Consider the following 19,763-nt stretch of genomic DNA (forward strand, 5'->3'; position numbering starts at 1 on the left):
CCAGTTAAAAATGGGGTACAGCAAACAATACGAGAAATGAGTACAAATGACAAAAAGAAATACCGTGATGAGAAACTTATGGTGAGTCTGCTTCAGCAAGCAATAAAAGAAGACATTCTGATCTTGCTTCAACATGATGGAACTGCATATTCGATTTGGACAGAGTTGGAAGCAAAGTTTATTGGAAGTGATGATATGCTTAAGAATAAAAAATCTCTCATGAAGAAAGAATTCGATTTGTTTCGTGGTTTAAAATCTGAAAACACCAAGCAGATTATTGATAGATATTGTAACTTGGTGAGAAATATGACAAAACTTGGTATTAAGAAAGATACTGATGAATTAGTTGAAAAACTTGCAGATGCGCTTCCACACGAAACATGGGGAACATTTCTGATGATGCTTAGATCTAACAGAAAAGATTACAAAGCTATGACCTTGGGAGATTTTATCAAGCATCTGGAAGCTCAGGAGATGGAGCAGAGGAAGATCGCTAGGATGAAGAACTATGATGGAGAACAGGATATCAGTTTGTACTACAAGAGTGGTGCTACTGATTCTCCAAAGTATTCTCCAAAGATCGAAACTGCTTACAGTGTTAAAGATTCTCCTGAGAAGAAGGCATCTCAAGAATCAAACAGCACAAGATTTTCATCATACGATCCTAATATCTCTGTAACAAAGAATGGTAGAAAACTTCAGTGTAACATTGTGTTAAGCCTTGAAAATGATCAAGACTACACTGAAGATATTGCAAAAAATCAAATGTCTTTGTTAGGGATGATTTTAGAGTCTTATAGTTGCTTTGTTGCACGAAAGATCGGAAATCCAATGCTCACGAAAGAGGATTACGATCAAATTGATGCTGAGGAAATGGAATTGATGGATATCAAATGGTGTATGGCGAGTGTGATGAGACGTGCTGAAAAGTTTAAACAAATTACAGGCCGTGATGATTTTCGTGATGCAAACGTTTCAGCTTTAGGTTTTGATAAATCTAAAATTACATGTTTTCGTTGCAGGGAAAAGGGGCATTTCAAGAGGGAGTGCAAAAACCGTGAAGCTACCGGAGCCCAGAATCCTTTCGGAAACAACGACTATCACAAGAAGGCCATCTATCATCAAATCACACCACCAGCACAGCAACAGGCACAAACAGTTCATGGGAAAGATGTGGTTGATAAAAGGGCATCTGTGGTTAGTCAGGGAAAATATGATAATTTTACCTGGGAAAAGTATCTTCCGAAAGACAGCAAAGTGTGTTTGGCTGAACAAGATGATGAGAAGTTGGCTGAAGGTTTTAATTGGGATGATTTTTGTCCGGATCAAGATCTCATGGCCAAAGAGATGTCCAAAAACATTTCTCATGCTTTCCTTGCTAATGCTTATGATTTGAAATGTGCAGAAAGGTGCAGAAAAGTTATGGAAGCTGCTGAAGAAAGACGAAGGAAGAACAAAGAAGAGGAAGAAGAGGAAGAGCGATTAAAAGCTGAAGCTAAAGCTGAGAAAAGGAGAAGAGCTGAATTCTTACAACATAACAGGACAGTCAATGAGGTTCCTGAATTTGAAGTGAAAATTGACACTGAACCAGTCATAGTCCCAGAAAAGTGCATGAACTGTGATTCACTGATCAAGCAGAACAATGAGTTGTTGCACAATATTCACAAATTGAAAGAATCGTACGATACGATGAACAGAGAAATCAACAAGTATATAGATTCAAGTGGTGAACAAGTTGTGGCGATGAACACATTGAAAGTAGCATATCTTAGGCAGCTTGATGATGCGAACTTTCATATTAAGAAATGTGCTGATCTCGAGTTGGAGCTGGCAACACAAAAGATAGAAACTGAGAAAGTTAAGAAGTTATTAGATAGTTACTCATGTTCTACTTTTGTTGTTGACATGATTTATCCAGTTGTGAAAGATTTGAAGACGTTTAAAGAAGTGAAGATATCTGAAGAAGAAAAATCCGTGACAAAAGATGAAGAAAAGTTGAAGAATTCTGGTAAGAAATCAAGTGTGGTCTACAATAGATGTCTGCCCCCGGTCGAAAATGGATATTCACCTCGAAATCCAAATTCTGAAAGAGTCAATAAAGCAATCAATTTGAAATGGGAGTCTGGGCCGTCGGATAACTTGCCAGAAAATATCGATGTCATGTATACGTCATCCGACACTGATCATGAGTCAAAGTTGATAAAAAGTGTGGTAGATCAGGTGTTAGACAAAGATGACAATGAGGAGTCAAAACCGGAGTCCAAACCCGAGTCAAAGTCTGGGTCAAATATGTCAAAGCCGACAAACAAAAAGGATAAACGGGTTTATGATAAAGAGTTTTTACTTTCAAAATCTAATTTGAATGATGAATCGGTCAAAGTGGCATATACTTTGAAAGGTTCTGACAAATTATATTCTGATGAGAGTTTTCCAATAAGAAGTGTCAGACTTGAAATGATTCAAAAGATTTTCAAAATAACAGAAATTAATATTTCTGAAATAAAAGATTTTAATCTTAATGGAAAACCTAAACAATACACTTCAAGAGATCAACAAAGAATCAACAAGAAAATGGGTTACAATTGTGGTTATAGTTTCCGACAGAAACCAAACCATAATCGTAATTTCAAAAAGAAAGGTCTTGGTTTTGTCCCACCGAAAAACTATAAAAATGAAAAAATGTATAAACCAAAAACTATGTTTGTTTCAGGGAAAATGTCAGAAGCTGAAAAAGAACAATCATTCAGAAGACAGACAAATCAGGAATTCCTTGCCAAGAAGCAAGAAGAACTAAAGAAGAATGAAGTTCCAAAGAAAATTGAAAAGAGAACCTGTTTTCGATGCAAAATTGCTAGTCATGTGGCAAAGGATTATCCGAAGACATTCAAGCCAAAACATGAGGTCTCTGGGAAAATGAAAGAAAAAGTTGTTGAAAAGACTGAACTGTCAACCCGGAAGTTCACTGGCTTTGAAAATTCAACTTTTGAGAAAGGAGAATGTTCAAAGAGTGCTTCAAAAAGGAAAGATAATGTGCCAAATCAAAAATGGGTTGTAAAAGGTTCAGGTAATAGTTCTGGTGATGAATCTGATTCCATAAAATCAGAGGAGCCACGTGTTGAGAAAAAGGTTGAAAAGAAAATTCCGATAGTGGACGATGTAAATTTTTCGCCACTGAATGCTAAAAATTACAAATCCAAAATCGGAAAAGTTGAAATATCAAATCAATTTTATTCTGACAAGAAGAAATTTGATGTTGAAAAAACTTTCAACGGAAATGTAAAACGTATCTTTGGAAAAATGGTCAATGGTAAGGCAAAAGCATCGAAGATTTTTATACTTCCAAAGGACGTGTTTACAAGTCTGTTGAAAGTAAAGATAAAGAAGATGTTGTTACACCCAAGGAAGGTCAGGCTTGGGTGGATATATTTTTCAAAGAATAAAAACCTGACTTGCCGGAGATCCCAAGTTGGTATCGTGGATCATGAATCGGCATCCTTCTAAATCTGTGTTTGAAGTTTTGCAGGACTTGCCGGAACTCCCAGGTTTGTAAGCGAGGAGTAGGAATCGGCACCTTGAAAATTCAACCAAAAGATGGTAATTGGTTGAAAAACAGGTTTGAAAAGCTTAATTGCTAAATCTACAAGTGGATGTATGTTTGTGGATGTTATAAGTGGTTCAGAATGAGAACTAGTTGATCGTACAAGTGGTTAAATCAAGGTCATTAATTTGAACTTGAGTTAACTATCATTCATAAGATTGGTAAAACAATATGATGATTTGAACCCCAATTTTACAAAAGGTAAAAACAACTAAACTTATTTTCCGGAAAACCCATTCTGATTAAAACAAACTTGAGTGTTTTGAAATCATTATGGGAAAATAGTTTGTTGTGAGGGGGAGTTCTGATTGTTTAAGCCAAACGGATGGAGAATTGAAGAGTTTCGATATCAGTTGTCATGTTATGTACAGTTTGTTTTCAATTTTTACTAGATGTATTTGAATTTTAGGGGGAGTAAGAAATTTTAGAAAATCCAAAAACATCAGAAAATTTGAAAAACACAAAAACATGATAAAACTGAAAAATGAGTTTTGTTACGAAAAAGATGAAATGATAGTACATCAGTGAACTATCTCAGCACGCTAAAGAATTGTAAAGTCAAAATGTGATAAACAATCTTACTGCGGATGTGTCAGTAGATTTTCGCACATTTAGTAAATTGAAATGAGATATAAACCTAAATTCGAACTTGCTTAATTCGTGGGTAACTATTCTTGAATATATGGGTAACCCCCGAAATCTTGTTTGAAATGTCCCATATTCTGAGATACTAGGTCTTTATACTCAGTGATGTCTGGGGTATTATTCCGGGACTTCTGTTGTATGGAAATACTGACCTAGTCCCCGAATAATACTTTCTGCTAAAAGCTTTGAAACATAAGCTCGCCCTCAGCAATCTGATTAAACAATAAAATTGATAATCTTTGCTGTTGTAATAAAAGATCCTCTAAAGGGGACCCACCAAAAGTCGAGCCGTCATCTCTCTGCTGAACGGAAGTTCTGACCTGAGCTCTCACGGTTTCGCATCTACCCCTTTACAGATATCATCTGTGGTATACTCACCTGTAAGACTGAATATTTGGGATCTGGATACAGGAGTATATTCAAGTGGAGTGATACATAATTAAGTTTTAAGTCTTTAAAACATTAATATCGTATCTCGAATCAATTGAAGTCTGTGTGAAAATTTAAGTGGACAAACATACTGATAATCTAGGTAAATTGTTTAGAACTTAATATGTAATCAAGCTTAACGGTGTTTGTGATCTGTTTCATAACTGATATGATCCTCTTGCACAAACTCACAAAAATATTGTCTGTAAATAGTTGTTTTCTGCTTTTCTACTTTCATTCAGAAAACTCAAAAAGATTTTTGGTGTGTTTTAGCATAAATTTTGAAAAAGTCAAAAAGAGTTTCGACAACTGGTGTTGAGATGCTGATTTCCAAAATTCAAAGTGCTAAACTTGAAGAACTGGTTTGGGAGAGTGTATGCGAAAATGGTAAATTTGTTTGAAAAGAGCGCAAAATCATTATCATAAGCATATCAACATAGTTTCTGAATTGTTGGAAAGTTTTAATCTTTGAAGAAACTTATGGTTGGGTAGAGATTGTGCAGGACTTGAGCCAGATATTGATCCTGAGAGAGAATGGAACCATGTATCGATCTAGAACTTGATGGGAGCATGTTAATAAATCTTGAGTTGAAGAATGAAGATGTGAATTCCAGACCACGATCCCAGCTGTTTGAGAGGGGGAGTCTGAAGACACCGTGTAAACAGTTGAAAGAGAAAAGGTTATTGATGAAGATAGAGAACGAGGATTCTTGGAATGACAGATATTTCAGAGGAAGATTGACGACTGATGAAGATTGTAGTTTGACTTGTGCGAAGACTCTATGAAGACTCCGTCAACATCCGAGGGGGAGTTTGTTGATGCACTTACGTCTGTCGACTACGTCTTACATCGAGTCTTAGAGATGAAGAGATCGGATATGGCACGGAAACCTAGAAAAGTTAGTTTGGAATAGGTTCGCTTATGTAAACATTACTAGGTCCGCTTTTATGTCATAATCGATCAGGTTTGCTCTTAGGTTAGGATATAGGTCCGCTTATTCGGCATTGTTGTAGATCCGCTTATATGTACATGTACATATAAGCGGACCATGCTTGTTGATGCGTGTGTAGTGTAATACATTTTTAATGTATAATTAAGCCCTTTTTTACACCTTTAGCCAAGTTTTAAATTTATAGAACACGATATTCACTAACACTAAACACACATATGGGCAAGTGCACCCATCGGGGACGTGGTATAGTGTTGGTAAGATACCGAGGTCGTCCAAGGACACAAGAGCTTTTAGTACCGGTTTATCCTCAACGTCTAATCAAATCAAAAAGTTAGAAAAATGTTTTTAAACTAAGGAAATAAAAACTAACTAAATGCTGAAAAATAAAAATAAAATAAAACAGATAGACAAGATGAATCACTTGGATCCGACTCGTGTATTAGTATAACCTTTGATTATTTTCGCACTTTTGCACTTGTTTAAGAGATTATCTTAGTTATTGTAGTAGGCCCCTCTTTTGAAGGCGACGTTACCCTCAACCCAGTAGTTTGAGTCAGCAAGGATACAATCCTAAAGGGTTGGATTATTGGAAGATAATGAATTAAGTTATTAATGCAAATTATGGTAGGCCCCGCTTTTGGAAGTGACGTTACCCTCAGCTAAGTAGTCTGAGTCAGCAGGGATACAGTCCTAAATAGCCGGGTTATAGTATTAATAGTAGTTAACTTATGAGGGGGTCAAAGAGTTTGGATCCCCGCCATCCAATACCTATGGGCATTGAAGGAGATCCTACTAAAATTGACCCAGGTCCCTTGCAGGACCTCTAAACGCTGAACAAGGGCAAGACCCTTACCAAACCGTTCCCTTAACCCCCGACCAGGTAGCCAACATACCTCCATATAGACCGTGGAGATATGAATGGTGAAAATCTTTTATTTTATATAGACAGTAAAATAACGCTAAGACACCACGGACAAACGATAAGGAAAGATCACCTTCAACATAAGCAACTAGTTATTAAAGTCATTAATACAAAACCAAATTAAAAGTGCAAAAGATTAAAAATAAAAAGTTTTATACTAAACACTTGTCTTCACCAAGTGATGTAAGAGACTTAGGCAAACATGGCCTTGATTGTCAAGAACTCTTACGGTCAATCTTGGATCCCGAGACGACTCACACACTCTACGATTGACAATGGATGATGGTGGTGGATGATGGTGTTATGGTGGTGGTGGTGGGTGGTGGATGAATTGTGAGAGAGGTGGTGTGCCAAGGGATGATTTGGAATGAAGCCAAGCACTCCTATTTATAGGCTGAACAGAAGGCTGGGCACGGCCCCGTGTCCGCTGGACACGCCCCCGTGCCCGTCTGACACTCTCTCTCTTCATTAATTGTAATTCGCAATTACAATTAATGCGCCTGCTGTACTTTCGCCACGCCCCCGTGCTCACTGGACACGGCCCCGTGGTGGGCAATAGAAGCTTCTACAGGTTTGTCTTTTCTGTTGCTTCTTGGGCACGGCCCCGTGCTGGCTGAGCACGGGGCGTGTTCAGGCTTCTGTTTTCTCTTCTTTGCTTTGGAGGATGCCGTTGGGGGTTCGGGCAGTCTACTTTACTCCTTTTCTTGTATCTATGTTAGAATTAGCTGTCTTTTTGCTTCTTTTGTGAATTTGAGCTCATTTCATCCTGAAAATACAAAAGGAAGACAAAAACACTCTTTTTCCAACATTAGTACTTAAAAAGGGTTAGTTTTATGCCTTATTTGATGTAATTTATATGTTGCATTTTACACACATCAAATACCCCCACACTTGAACTTTTGCTTGTCCTCAAGCAAAACTCTTTAAATGTGGCTTACACTCCCAAATGGAATGGGTAGAATAGAAGGTTTTTGGCTTGTCATAGAGTGTCGGGGATCCAAGATCTTTTTGGGTTTTATTTTTATTTATTTACAATCCTATTCGTTATGATTTATTTAGAACGTTTCATAGGATAAATTACTTATTTGGCCATAACATGTCTTTTTTAAAATTCCATTTATATACAAGTTCACATACCTCACGGGAGAAATCACTCAACACTCGGCCGAAGGTGTATTTTTTGTGAATCACTCGAGAGCGGCATGGAACTTATGCCTTCCATAGGCTTGCCAAGCAATCAATCCTCCTCCTTTTTAACTTTATACCTTTGTAAATATCAAGAGGACTTTTAGGGTGAAGGGTTTGGCTTGGACTAAAGGTGGGTGGTTGGGTTAGTGGTTAGTGAAAGGGCGAAAAGCATAAAAAGCGTCGGTTTTCGTAACACACTTTGTTTTTAGTGACTTTTTATTTTGAAGTATTTCTCCAAACAAGCTTTTGTTTGCATACCTTGTTTGTTTTTAACTTCATCATCATCATATTTATTTATTTATTATTTTTTTCAGTCACATAAAAGAACGAGCTTACGAAAAACCGAGCTTGTTACTAAAATAAAGGGTGAAAAATAAAAAGGGTTTTTGGTGGGTGAAAAGGGTTCAGGGTAAAGAAACGAAAGGTTTAGGCTCAAAGGGGTTAACTAGGGGGATTTTTGGGTAGGTGGTAAAAAAATGAAAAATAATGGTGTAGAAAGAAAAATGGTTAGTCCTAATGCCTCCATCATTTACTTACTTGGGTTTAAGTTGGTAAGGATCGGGAATGAATCGTCGTGGCAAGTTCTAGAATTGTAAGAACCAAGCGGCTATTCACATAAGAAACGAAAGATGAGCATTTAGTCTAAAGATGTAAATTTGTATGCTCAATAAAGGCTCAAAGCTCACTTTTGTGGGAATGGGTTTTTAATGTGATCAAGTATATATAATCAAATTTTAACTAGACTTGTTATGCCGTTTCATAATTTTCTTATGTTGGTTCTTGTCATCACGACGCTCTCGGTTGTAAATTTTATAAGAATATAACCTTATTAATCTTGGGATTCCTAACTTAAACTTTAGACAAGTAAAAAAAATGAATGTGTAAGGCTTGTTCTTAGGACTAGCAAAATTTCAAAGTGTTAGCTTCCCCCCCACACTTAAATTACACATTGTCCTCAATGTGTCCCAAAAATAAATTTTTAGGTTGATTGGATGTGTAATGTGGTGTTAAAAAGCAAAGATTTATGTTACTGGCAGTCTGGACACGGCCCCGTGGGGACCGGACACGGCCCCGTGTTCAGGTGCCAGTAACAGAAATTAAAGAAATGAGACAGAAGCCTGGACACGGGGGCGTGTCTGGTGAACACGGCCCGTGTCCAGTTACCTGAACTGGGTGTTTTCCTGCGGGTGGCTCAGCACGGGGCCGTGTTAGTTGAGCATGGCCCGTGTTGAGCCTTCTGTAATGGAGATTTGTGTCGGGTTGCTCCGTTCTTCGTGCATGGGGTCATTTTTCTCATTCCCTTTTTCATCCATTACCATCACGAGTGTGTTTTATTTGTGCAAATTAAAACTAAAGGATTAAACTAAACTAAGGATAGTTCCGCGGAATGCCTCCGTGGTGCGCCACGTTTATAAGGGTCTTTGGCTAGACCCAATGTGAGGTTATATGTTTTCTGAGTGGGATGCTTGGCGTCCCATGTTACACCGTCGGAGAGCAGCATCCAAGCTCGAATCAATAACCTTCATGTAGTTAACCGTGTCGTCGTCCTCTATTCTCTTCCCAACTCCGAATTTTATTTCATCATCCCCATACCTCAAGGTGAGTGTTCCGTCATTCATATCTACCACCGCCTGTGCGGTGGCAAGAAAAGGTCTCCCTAGTATGAGAGGGACCTCGGTGTCTTCCTCCATATCGAGTATGACAAAGTCGGCTGGATAGACGAATCTGCTTACCTTTACCAAGACATTTTCGATGACACCTTGTGGAAATTTGACGGATCGATCAGCGAGTTGTATGCTCATTTTTGTAGGACTCGTGGTTCCCAGACCGAGTCTTTTAAACATTGATGAGGGCATGAGGTTAATGCTAGCCCCAAGGTCGGCTAGGGCATTACGAACGGGGGACTCCCCTATTGAGCAGGGAATCGTGAAGCTTCTGGGATCGATTTTCTTTTGGGGAAGTTTATTGAGTACGAGGGCAGAGCATTCTTCGCCTAAATTGACTAATTGCAAATTTTCAATTTTCTTTTTATGAGTGAGGAAGTCCCTCATGAACTTAGAGTATTTGGGCATTTGGGTTAGGACCTCAATAAAAGGAATATTGACATGCAATTGCTTTAATAGACTTTCGAACTTCGCGAATTGCTCATTGGTCTTTTGACGAATTAACCTACCGGGGTACGGAACTCGAGGAGCTTTGGTAGGCTCTGGTGATGGAGGGGAGTTCTTTTCCTGCAGATGTGTGGGTACCGTTTCTTCTGTTGGCGGCGGCGCTTCTGCAGGCCCTACGGTGCGGTTTCGTAGCGTGATGAGGTGAACTTGAGCTTTTGGGTTTGTTTCGGTATTGCTAGGTAATGCGCCTTGCGCTCTCTCGGCAAAATTTTGAGCTATTTGATTTAATTGTTTTTCTATGTTTTGAATACTAGCTTGTTGATTTCTAAAATTTGATTCTAATTGTAGAAATCTTTCCGAGTTTTTCTTTTCAGTGTCGGAGATGAGGCGAGATACCGTATCTTCAAGCCTTTCTCGTCCACTTTGTTGTTGAGTGAAATTTTGTGACTCATTTCTTGGTTGTTGAAAGTTTGTTCGTTGGGTTTGTTGGTTACTACTATTGCCGGGTTCTCTCCAACCAAGGTTTGGGTGGTTTCGCCATCCTTGGTTGTAAGTTCCCGTTGGAGGACCCGACGGCCTAGGTCTATTATCAATGTAGCTTACCAATTCTTGTTGATCGTCTGTTTCTTTCATACAACTCCAATTTTCATGTGACCCACCACACCCTTCACAAGCCATAACCGAGACTGTTTTTGTCATTTCCAATTTTTTTATTTTTGAAGAAAGGGCCTCGATTTGGGCTTGTAAAGAAGTGTTTTCATCGACCTTATGGGCGCCCGGGGCAATAGATTTATTGCCTCGGGGGGTGTGCCATTGAAAATTGGTTTGAGCAATTTCCTCAATTTGGTTATATATTTCATGCGGGCGTCGATTACCTAGAAGTCCCCCGGAGCTAGAATCAAGTGTCTGCCTTGTGTGTGGCAACAATCCATTATAGAAAGTGGATACTTGTTGCCATATCGCAAGGCCGTGATGTGGACACTTGCGTAATAACTCCTTGAACCTTTCCCAAGTTTCATATAAGGATTCCCCGTCCTCTTGTGAATATGTATTAATTTCAGTCATTAATTTAGCCGTTTTAGCGGGAGGGAAATACTTATATAGAAATTTTTGGGCTAGTTCATCCCAGGTGTTTACCGATCCAGCTGGGAGGGCGTTGAGCCAAGCTTTCGCTCGGTCTTTTAGTGAGAAAGGAAACATTCGGAGGCGGATGGCGTCATTTGATGCTCCGTTGATCCGAAAGGTATCACATATTTCTAAGAAATTAGTAATATGCAGATGGGGATCCTCGTCCGCAAGCCCATGGAAGGTTGCGGAGTTTTGGAGCATTTGTATCAAATGCGGCCGAAGTTCGAAGTTATTAGCTTCAAGATTCGGAGCATTGATAGCGGCGCCTAGGTTACCTACGGTGGGTCGTAGATAATCCATGAGGGTACGTTGGTCCGCCATTGGAGGTGGATCACCCGAAACCTTCTCTTGGTTTCTAGCTTTTAATCTTTTTCTGAGAAAGCGTTCGGGTTCTTCTAGAGGTTCTTTTATGTCCTTATTAGAACTGGAGCTCATACACTATGTAAGATTGGCGTCGGGTTCCAAGTCCTGCAATAAAAACAGAAAAGAATGCTGGTCAGAAGGTTCACCACGGCCCCGTGTTCAGCGAACACGGCCCGTGGTCGGAGTTACAGTGATTGTTTTCCAGATCCCAGTTACTGGAAGTTGGACACGGCCCCGTGTTGCACCGACACGGCCCCGTGGTCAGCCTTCTGTAACTTGGAAAACCAAAAACTGCCAGTAACGATGCTGGGCACGGCCCGTGTCCGATCAGGCACGGCCCGTGCTGAGCTCTGCAGAAGCTGAAAAACTAAGAAAATCCTAAAAAAAATTAAAAAGAAAAATAAAAATATGATTAGGCCGTTGATTCCTAACTTTCTTAAAATCCTTGTGTCCCCGGCAACGGCGCCGAAAACTTGATGCGTGTGTAGTGTAATATATTTTTAATGTATAATTAAGCCCTTTTTTACACCTTTAGCCAAGTTTTAAATTTATAAAACACGATATTCACTAACACTAAACACACATATGGGCAAGTGCACCCATCGTGGACGTAGTATAGTGTTGGTAAGATACCGAGGTCGTCCAAGGACACAAGAGCTTTTAGTACCGGTTTATCCTCAACGTCTAATCAAATCAAAAAGTTAGAAAAATGTTTTTAAACTAAGGAAATAAAAACTAACTAAATGCTGAAAAATAAAAATAAAATAAAAACAGATAGACAAGATGAATCACTTGGATCCGACTCGTGTATTAGTATAACCTTTGATTATTTTCGCACTTTTGCACTTGTTTAAGAGATTATCTTAGTTATTGTAGTAGGCCCCTCTTTTGAAGGCGACGTTACCCTCAACCCAGTAGTTTGAGTCAGCAAGGATACAATCCTAAAGGGTTGGATTATTGGAAGATAATGAATTAAGTTATTAATGCAAATTATGGTAGGCCCCGCTTTTGGCAGTGACGTTACCCTCGGCTAAGTAGTCTGAGTCAGCAGGGATACAGTCCTAACTAGCCGGGTTATAGTATTAATAGTAGTTAACTTATGAGGGGGTCAAAGAGTTTGGATCCCCGCCATTCAATACCTATGAGCATTGAAGGAGATCCTACTAAAATTGACCCAGGTCCTTTGCAGGACCTCTAAACGCTGAACAAGGGCAAGACCCTTACCAAACCGTTCCCTTAACCCCTGACCAGGTAGCCAACATACCTCCATATAGACCGTGGAGATATGAATGGTGAAAATCTTTTATTTTATATAGACAGTAAAATAACGCCAAGACACCACGGACAAACGATAAGGAAAGATCACCTTCAACATAAGCAACTAGTTATTAAAGTCATTAATATAAAACCAAATAAAAAGTGCAAAAGATTAAAAATAAAAAGTATTATACTAAACACTTGTCTTCACCAAGTGATGTAAGAGACTTAGGCAAACATGGCCTTGATTGTCAAGAACTCTTACGATCAATCTTGGATCCCGAGACGACTCACACACTCTACGATGGACAATGGATGATGGTGGTGGATGATGGTGTTATGGTGGTGGTGGGTGGTGGATGAAGTGTGAGAGAGGTGCTGTGCCAAGGGATGATTTGGAATGAAGCCAAGCACTCCTATTTATAGGCTGAACAGAAGGCTGGGCACGGCCCCGTGTCCGCTGGACACGCCCCCGTGCCCGTCTGACACTCTCTCTCTTCATTAATTGTAATTCGCAATTACAATTAATGCGCCTGCTGTACTTTCGCCACGCCCCCGTGCTCACTGGACACGGCCCCGTGGTGGGCAATAGAAGCTTCTACAGGTTTGTCTTTTCTGCTGCTTCTTGGGCACGACCCCGTGCTGGCTGAGCACGGGGCGTGTTCAGGCTTCTGTTTTCTCTTCTTTGCTTTGGAGGATGCCGTTGGGGGTTCGGGCAGTCTACTTTTACTCATTTTCTTGTATTTATGTTAGAATTAGCTGTCTTTTTGCTTCTTTTGTGAATTTGAGCTCATTTCATCCTGAAAATACAAAAGGAAGACAAAAACACTCTTTTTCCAACATTAGTACTTAAAAAGGGTTAGTTTTATGCCTTATTTGATGTAATTTATATGTTGCATTTTACACACATCACTTGTCTATAAATAGGGACGTATGAGCGAACTGAATACACATAGTTGAAGGTGTTTTTGTTTCGGTATGCTGCCGAAGTGCTGTCAGACCTTGTAATTGTGTTCAATATCAATACAACAACAAGTTTAAAGTGAATCTAGCTAGAATTGCACCAAATCATTAGTTTCCGCCTCTTGATTTGGATAGAAACTTCTCTGATCGACTCTAACAGGGCCGAACGCGATCCTACAATATTATCAATAATTGATTTTCCATAATAAATATTTAGAAAAAATAATTAAGACTGACTCATAGAACGTCATGTGTCCCTAACATGGTTTCTTTTATTATATGTATAGATTACATTTCTTCAACCCGTGCAATAAATGAGGCTTTTAAAAAGATAATGTTTTATTATTTGGTATATAAAATTCATTTATTCAGTCCGTGTAATACACGGAGTTATAACCTAGTATATGTTATAAACAAATGGTAAAATCACATAACAAAGTGACAAAAGTATAAATAAAATAAAGATAATAACATAGTATAACATAACAAGCTGTAAACAAAATATAGAAAAGAAGCACAATATAATGATATTAAACTGTAAAGAAGACCCAAACCAACAAAAAAATGGGAACAGAAGCTACGTTGTCACCGTCGCCGGAGACCAATCTGACCACCCCACCTCCGCCTTCAAGCTAGTAGGCTTCAAAAACTTCATCCGTACCAACCCCATGTCGAACAAATTCACCGTCAAAAACTTCCACCACATCGAGTTCTGGTGCTCCGACGCCACCAACACCGCCCGCCACTTCTCCTGGGGCCTTGGCATGCCCATCATCCTCAAATCTGATCTCTCCACCGGAAACTCCACCCACGCCTCCTATCTCCTCCGCTCTGGCAACCTCTACTTCCTCTTCACCGCCGTGATCTAGAGTTTATGTTTGATGTGAATTTCTGATTCAGTTTGGCAGATTATGTGGATTGGGACTACAATAAGAGCAACAACAACAACAACAACAACATTATCATCAATCGTCATAGCCATTTTACAGATCATCAATGTTGAGAAGAAAGAGGGATGAGGGTTATAAATGGGGGAATGGAAATGGTTGAGAGGGAAATTACCATTTTACCCTCATGTGCATTGCACATGACAAGTTTTAAATGATATTTCTAACCAGGTTTGGCTTAAAGGACAAACCATGCAAGATTTTGAAAGGTTAAGGACAACGCCTGTAAGCTTTTGGTCAAAAGGACAGTGCCTGCAATTTAACGTAAACATAAAGGACAAAACTTATAATTTACTCTTTTATTGGTCAACTAACAGTTAACCAATGAATTCTGTTAACAGGGATGTGATTGATCCAAATCAACAACTACAAGAACTTGATTGTTCAATTGTACCAAATAAGGACTTTAACTTACCATTAGGTGTTAGCCATAGGGTCTCAAATTGTAATTTACTCTAATTCTTTCAAAGTGCTGTCCCACATGTAAATGATAAGCCCGTATTTCATTTGTTTAAAAAAACATAGCACATTATTATTTTGCTTTTAATTCAACTAGCTTACAACCCCGTGTATTACACGGGCTGAGTGATGAAAAATGTAAATTATAAACTTGTATATAATCCTTATTAATGAAATGACTTATTTAGATAAATTAGTAAAAATAAAGAACAGTTATATTTTCGTTACTTGTACATGTGATTTGATACTTTATTAGTAATTATAGTTTATATCCAAATAATATATTTTATTTTAACAAATATATATGGTTAGGGTAAAATGAAAACTTCTACAAGTTGTGAGAACTTAGAGAACTCAACCTTACAAAAGGTTTTTTGAATTTTTTACAGAGAGTGTGAATGAGCAGTTAGAGACTCAAAATGTTAAACTTTTTGATTTTGCATTCAAGTGGTTAAAACCACTAAAACATAGGGACTCAAAAAGTAATTTACTATTAATTAAATTTGAAATTATATGTTTGATCTCTAACTATATTAAATAATATTATACTTATTATATTATTTGATACATTTATATTTGTTATTGATAATTATTATTTAAATTTGAATTTAGACGTTTATCTCTAACTATATTAATTAATATTATATTATATTTTGTGTATAAAATTAATATGTAATACTATTATTAAAAGGGAGGAAGCACCAGAGAGTGACACGTGTACAAAAAGATTTTCATTTAAAAAAAAATGGTAGTTGCGTGGTACCATTAACCACCGGAGTATTCCAACTCCACAGGCTAGCACACCACATAGCTGCCTGGCGGTGATTCCCCCAGCCGAGTGGACATCAGGTGCGATTTATAATACGCTAACGACCGGAGTCGAACCTAAGTCCCCACGGTGTTTGCGGGGTGTGGTGGCCACTGGGCTGACACCCAGTAGTTAGATTTTCGTTTATTAGTATAGTAAGATAAGATTTCAGACATAGGCCCCAATTTTAACTGCTAATCAGCATAGCCCATAACCAGTAAGCCCAAACAAAGAAGTCTAATTTCTATTTCTTTATTTTCTGGCCCAATTCTATTTTTCTGGCCCAATTCTATCTTCTCAACCATCACTTGCCATTCAATGTACGTTGTGGAGGTAGTAGAGGGGGGGGGGGCAATTGGCTCCATTTTACCATTATCAAGTTAGTTAATCCATTACGGGCGAGATGAATGGGGCGCCAACGGCGCTTCCGCCGTTGGAATGGCGAGCGCCAAAGGCAAAGGAGAGGGGGGGGGGGTAGGGCTGCCAATTGGCTCCATTTCACCATTATCAAGTTAGTTAATCCATTACGGGCGAGATGGATGGGGCGCCAACGGCGCTTCCGCCGTTGAAATGGCGAGCACCAAAGGCAAAGGAGTGGGGCCAAGAGGTGCTTCAACCAATTATGTTTTTCCTTTTTTTTCTTTAATTTATTTTGTAGTTATTCCAAGTTCGGATCTAGGTCTTTTTTGTGGGTTTCCGGGAACCCACTCGGTTTGAAAAAAAAAAGAAAAAAATTAGTGAGAATTAAAGAGAATCTACCAAAAGTAACCCACTAGAAAAAGTTCATGGATCCGTCAGTGAGTTAATCCACTACACGTAGTTATTGAGTGGTTTAGTTATTATCCTTATGCATACGTGGCGCTAAAGTGACAATACTTTTTGCTAGTTATTGATTAGATGTGTTAAAAGACTTGACTTTTTTTTTGTTTTTTTAGTTCCATTTTTGCCTATATACTATAAAAGATACCCCTTTAACGAAATAAATTTATTTTTCTCTTATTTCTTTTGTTTAAAGACCCAATTATTTTTTTCTTATCGCTATGAATCAGCTTAGATATTCGACTAGGCTATTAGATTTGGGTCGAATCAAACAATAATAACTCCAAATAAAACTAAAAAATCTTCGTTCATTCAAAGGACCCGCTATTACACATAAACTAAACTAAATATTGTTTAACAAACAAAAGACCAAAATATTTATAACGATGCGAAAATATGTTTAAAGGATTGAAGATTTAAAGGCTTCAAGAACTCCCCTAAGAACATATAACTTTTTTTTTCTTTTGGTGAAGCTGAACAACACAGATGAGGCACCTCTTTCCTCATGTATTATTCATTTTTTGTTTAAACATCTTTCAATTAAGACATAAATGAACCCTTAAGTTTCATTTATATAAAAATTAGTTTCAAACTTTATTTAAAGTCACTTCAAGTTTAAAAACAATTATAAAAAATTACTAATAGCCCTGTTCTTCACGTGTTAGGATCGGAGGCTGTCATGATTGTGCTTGTTTGTAAGAGTTGAACATTCAGAGTATATGAAATGATGTAAAGTGCAGTGGAAATGGATACAAACTTTGTAAACACAATCAAAGAAGAGAATAGTATGATAAACACTTGCTTTACTTTGAGTCGAATGATTACAATGAAAATCAAAAGATTACAAGCATGCTTACATAACTAAGCTCCCCCTTAGCCTAATACCCCAAGGTTGGTTGCACAAGATGAAAGGATTAGACTGGATGAGAAGAAACCACTCAGTCAATCAAATGTAACAGTACAGGGTACTGCTCCATTTATAGGCAAACCAAACCACTGAAGCATCTCAGCTGACGTCACCATGATAGTGACATCTAACAAACTAACAACCTATAAACACTGTTCTAAACAAACTACTGATGTGTAACATCTGATTATAAGTACAATACAAAACAAGAGATAACAATTGTTCCACTGTTGTAGCCTGAGCACTGATGTTGAGCTTCAGTGCTTTCTTCAAAGGTGATCAGTCTTTGAATGGGCAGTGCTTGTGTCTTCAGAATTATTTATGAAACAGCAGTAGATAGAGCAATAGTGTTTGTCTTCAGCAGTCTTTAGAATCTTATCAGTGTTTGGTTCATCAGTTGTTATAGTGAGCAGTACTTAAGATCCATCAGCTATTAAAATACCACTGTCAAGGGGAAAACCAAGTGTAAGCAGCTGTTTATTATGAGTCCACTATTGTGATCCGGTTTTGGCTTTCATTATCTGTTCCTCTGATAGGGTTCAATCCCAACAATCTCCCCCTGGAACAGATAATGCCAAAACCCTTCATTATTCTGGACCTTTATTCCTCATCAGAAGTTCCTTAGCTTATTCTTTAAATTTTTCTTCAAAATTCTTGGAACTCAGGTCATATTCATCCTACACAATGTAAGTTCAAGGAGATCCTGCAAATCTTCAACACTAAGGCCTAGTGCTTCTTTCCTTGATATATACTTCATTTCGCCATTGGATCTGACCAAGGTCAATACGTGGGTCTTTTGATTAGACATCCACTTTAGTATTTTTAATCCTAATGGGTTTCTTGGGAGAGATTTATTTGAAGATGAGTTTGGAGATGTTGGCCTTGTGAAAACTTGCAGACTTTCAGACATTCTTTTGAAGGCCATCTCAATGACATTGTTAGCTGTAGCTATGTCTTCTGCAGTCTCCTTTTCGATCAGCTCCTGCCTTTTAAAGTCTGTCATGCCTGTCAAAGTGTTTGGTGATGCAGGCTTGGTTAATATCTTCTTAAAAAGGTTCTGAAGCTTTGTTGAGTTCTCTTCTTTTAGACCCATTTTCATGATGGCATCATTGAAGTACTCAGCTTCCTTTTCTTTGACCTCTTCTTCAGACAGTTGTTTTCCTTCTTCTTGGTTTATCACAAGAGTAGGATTATCTGCTGATTTGAACAGTGTTCTGAGGTTTTCAATCTGCTGTTCAAGCTTCATCATTTGTTCACGTTTCTTTGAAGTGCCTGAAACAGTTATCTTCCTTTTCTTCAGCCTTTCATAGGCTTCATCAGTTTGCTGCTTTGACCATTTTGATATGGCTTCAGCAGTATCCATTTTTGCATCCACCAACTCCTTTTTCTTCTTTTTGTACTCAGCAGTTAGGTCAGCAATGAGCTTTTTGTATTTGCTCCAATTTGGAGCATTCTTTTTCTTTTTAGGATCATTCTTTATTTTTTCAATCCTTTCTGCCTCATGCTTTAAAGCAACTATTGGCCATTCTTCAAACTGGTTTGCTTCAGCAGGGTAGAATTTTTCTTTCATGATATAGGCTGGTATTCTTTTCTTAATTTATTTCATTGATCAGCCTTTTCTTTGTTCAGTTCTTTTGCAAACTCTTCCATCTGCTTCACTTTTGAGAGGAAGAACTCCAGTCTTTTAGCAATGCCTTCGTCACTTAAACCTTCACTTTCACTTTCAACTTTAGCTCTTATTTTAGCTTGCATTGCCTTGATCTTGAGATAATCATCCATATCCTCTGGTGCCATGTAGTCTATGAGTGAGGAGAATCTTCTTTTTGAAGGATCTTCTTTTGTACAGAATTGCCTCATCTCATTTTTGATAGCTTCAAGTTCCAGTGGATATTTTGCAGCATTAGGATCATGTATGCCCTCATCGGCAGAGATTGGCTTTCTTTTTCTGTTGAAGAGCTTTGGTTGTGATGTAGGAAAGGTGAGAGCAGTGGTGGATGATTGACTAACAGTTGTTGAAACAACTGGTGTCTCAACCGCTGTTGTCATTACAACTACTGATGTATCAACAGATGTCTTCTGCTTTTGAGCAGGGGTTGTGATGGCAGGGGTTTGAGTGGTGATGAGTGGTTGACTAACAGCAGTTGAAACAACTGGTGTTTCAACCACTGTTGCCATTACAACAGATGTTGTAACATCTGTTGTCCTCTGCTTTTTGGCAGGAGGTGATGATGGGGTGGCAGATTTTGATGGTGATGATGGTTTTGGT

At 38.4% G+C, this 19,763-nt stretch overlaps 1 non-coding gene across 1 annotated transcript; it reads left to right on the top strand.

Moving 5' to 3' along the window:
• The first annotated feature begins 10,810 nt into the window (after nt 1–10,810).
• Nucleotides 10,811–10,917, top strand: LOC118488520. Its single transcript, XR_004885063.1, has one exon. It is a non-coding gene; the product is annotated as a small nucleolar RNA R71 (small nucleolar RNA).
• The last annotated feature ends 8,846 nt before the right edge of the window (nt 10,918–19,763 follow it).

The sequence above is a fragment of the Helianthus annuus genome, chromosome 16, assembly GCF_002127325.2.
Source record: "Helianthus annuus cultivar XRQ/B chromosome 16, HanXRQr2.0-SUNRISE, whole genome shotgun sequence".
NCBI classification, from domain to species: Eukaryota; Viridiplantae; Streptophyta; class Magnoliopsida; order Asterales; family Asteraceae; genus Helianthus; species Helianthus annuus.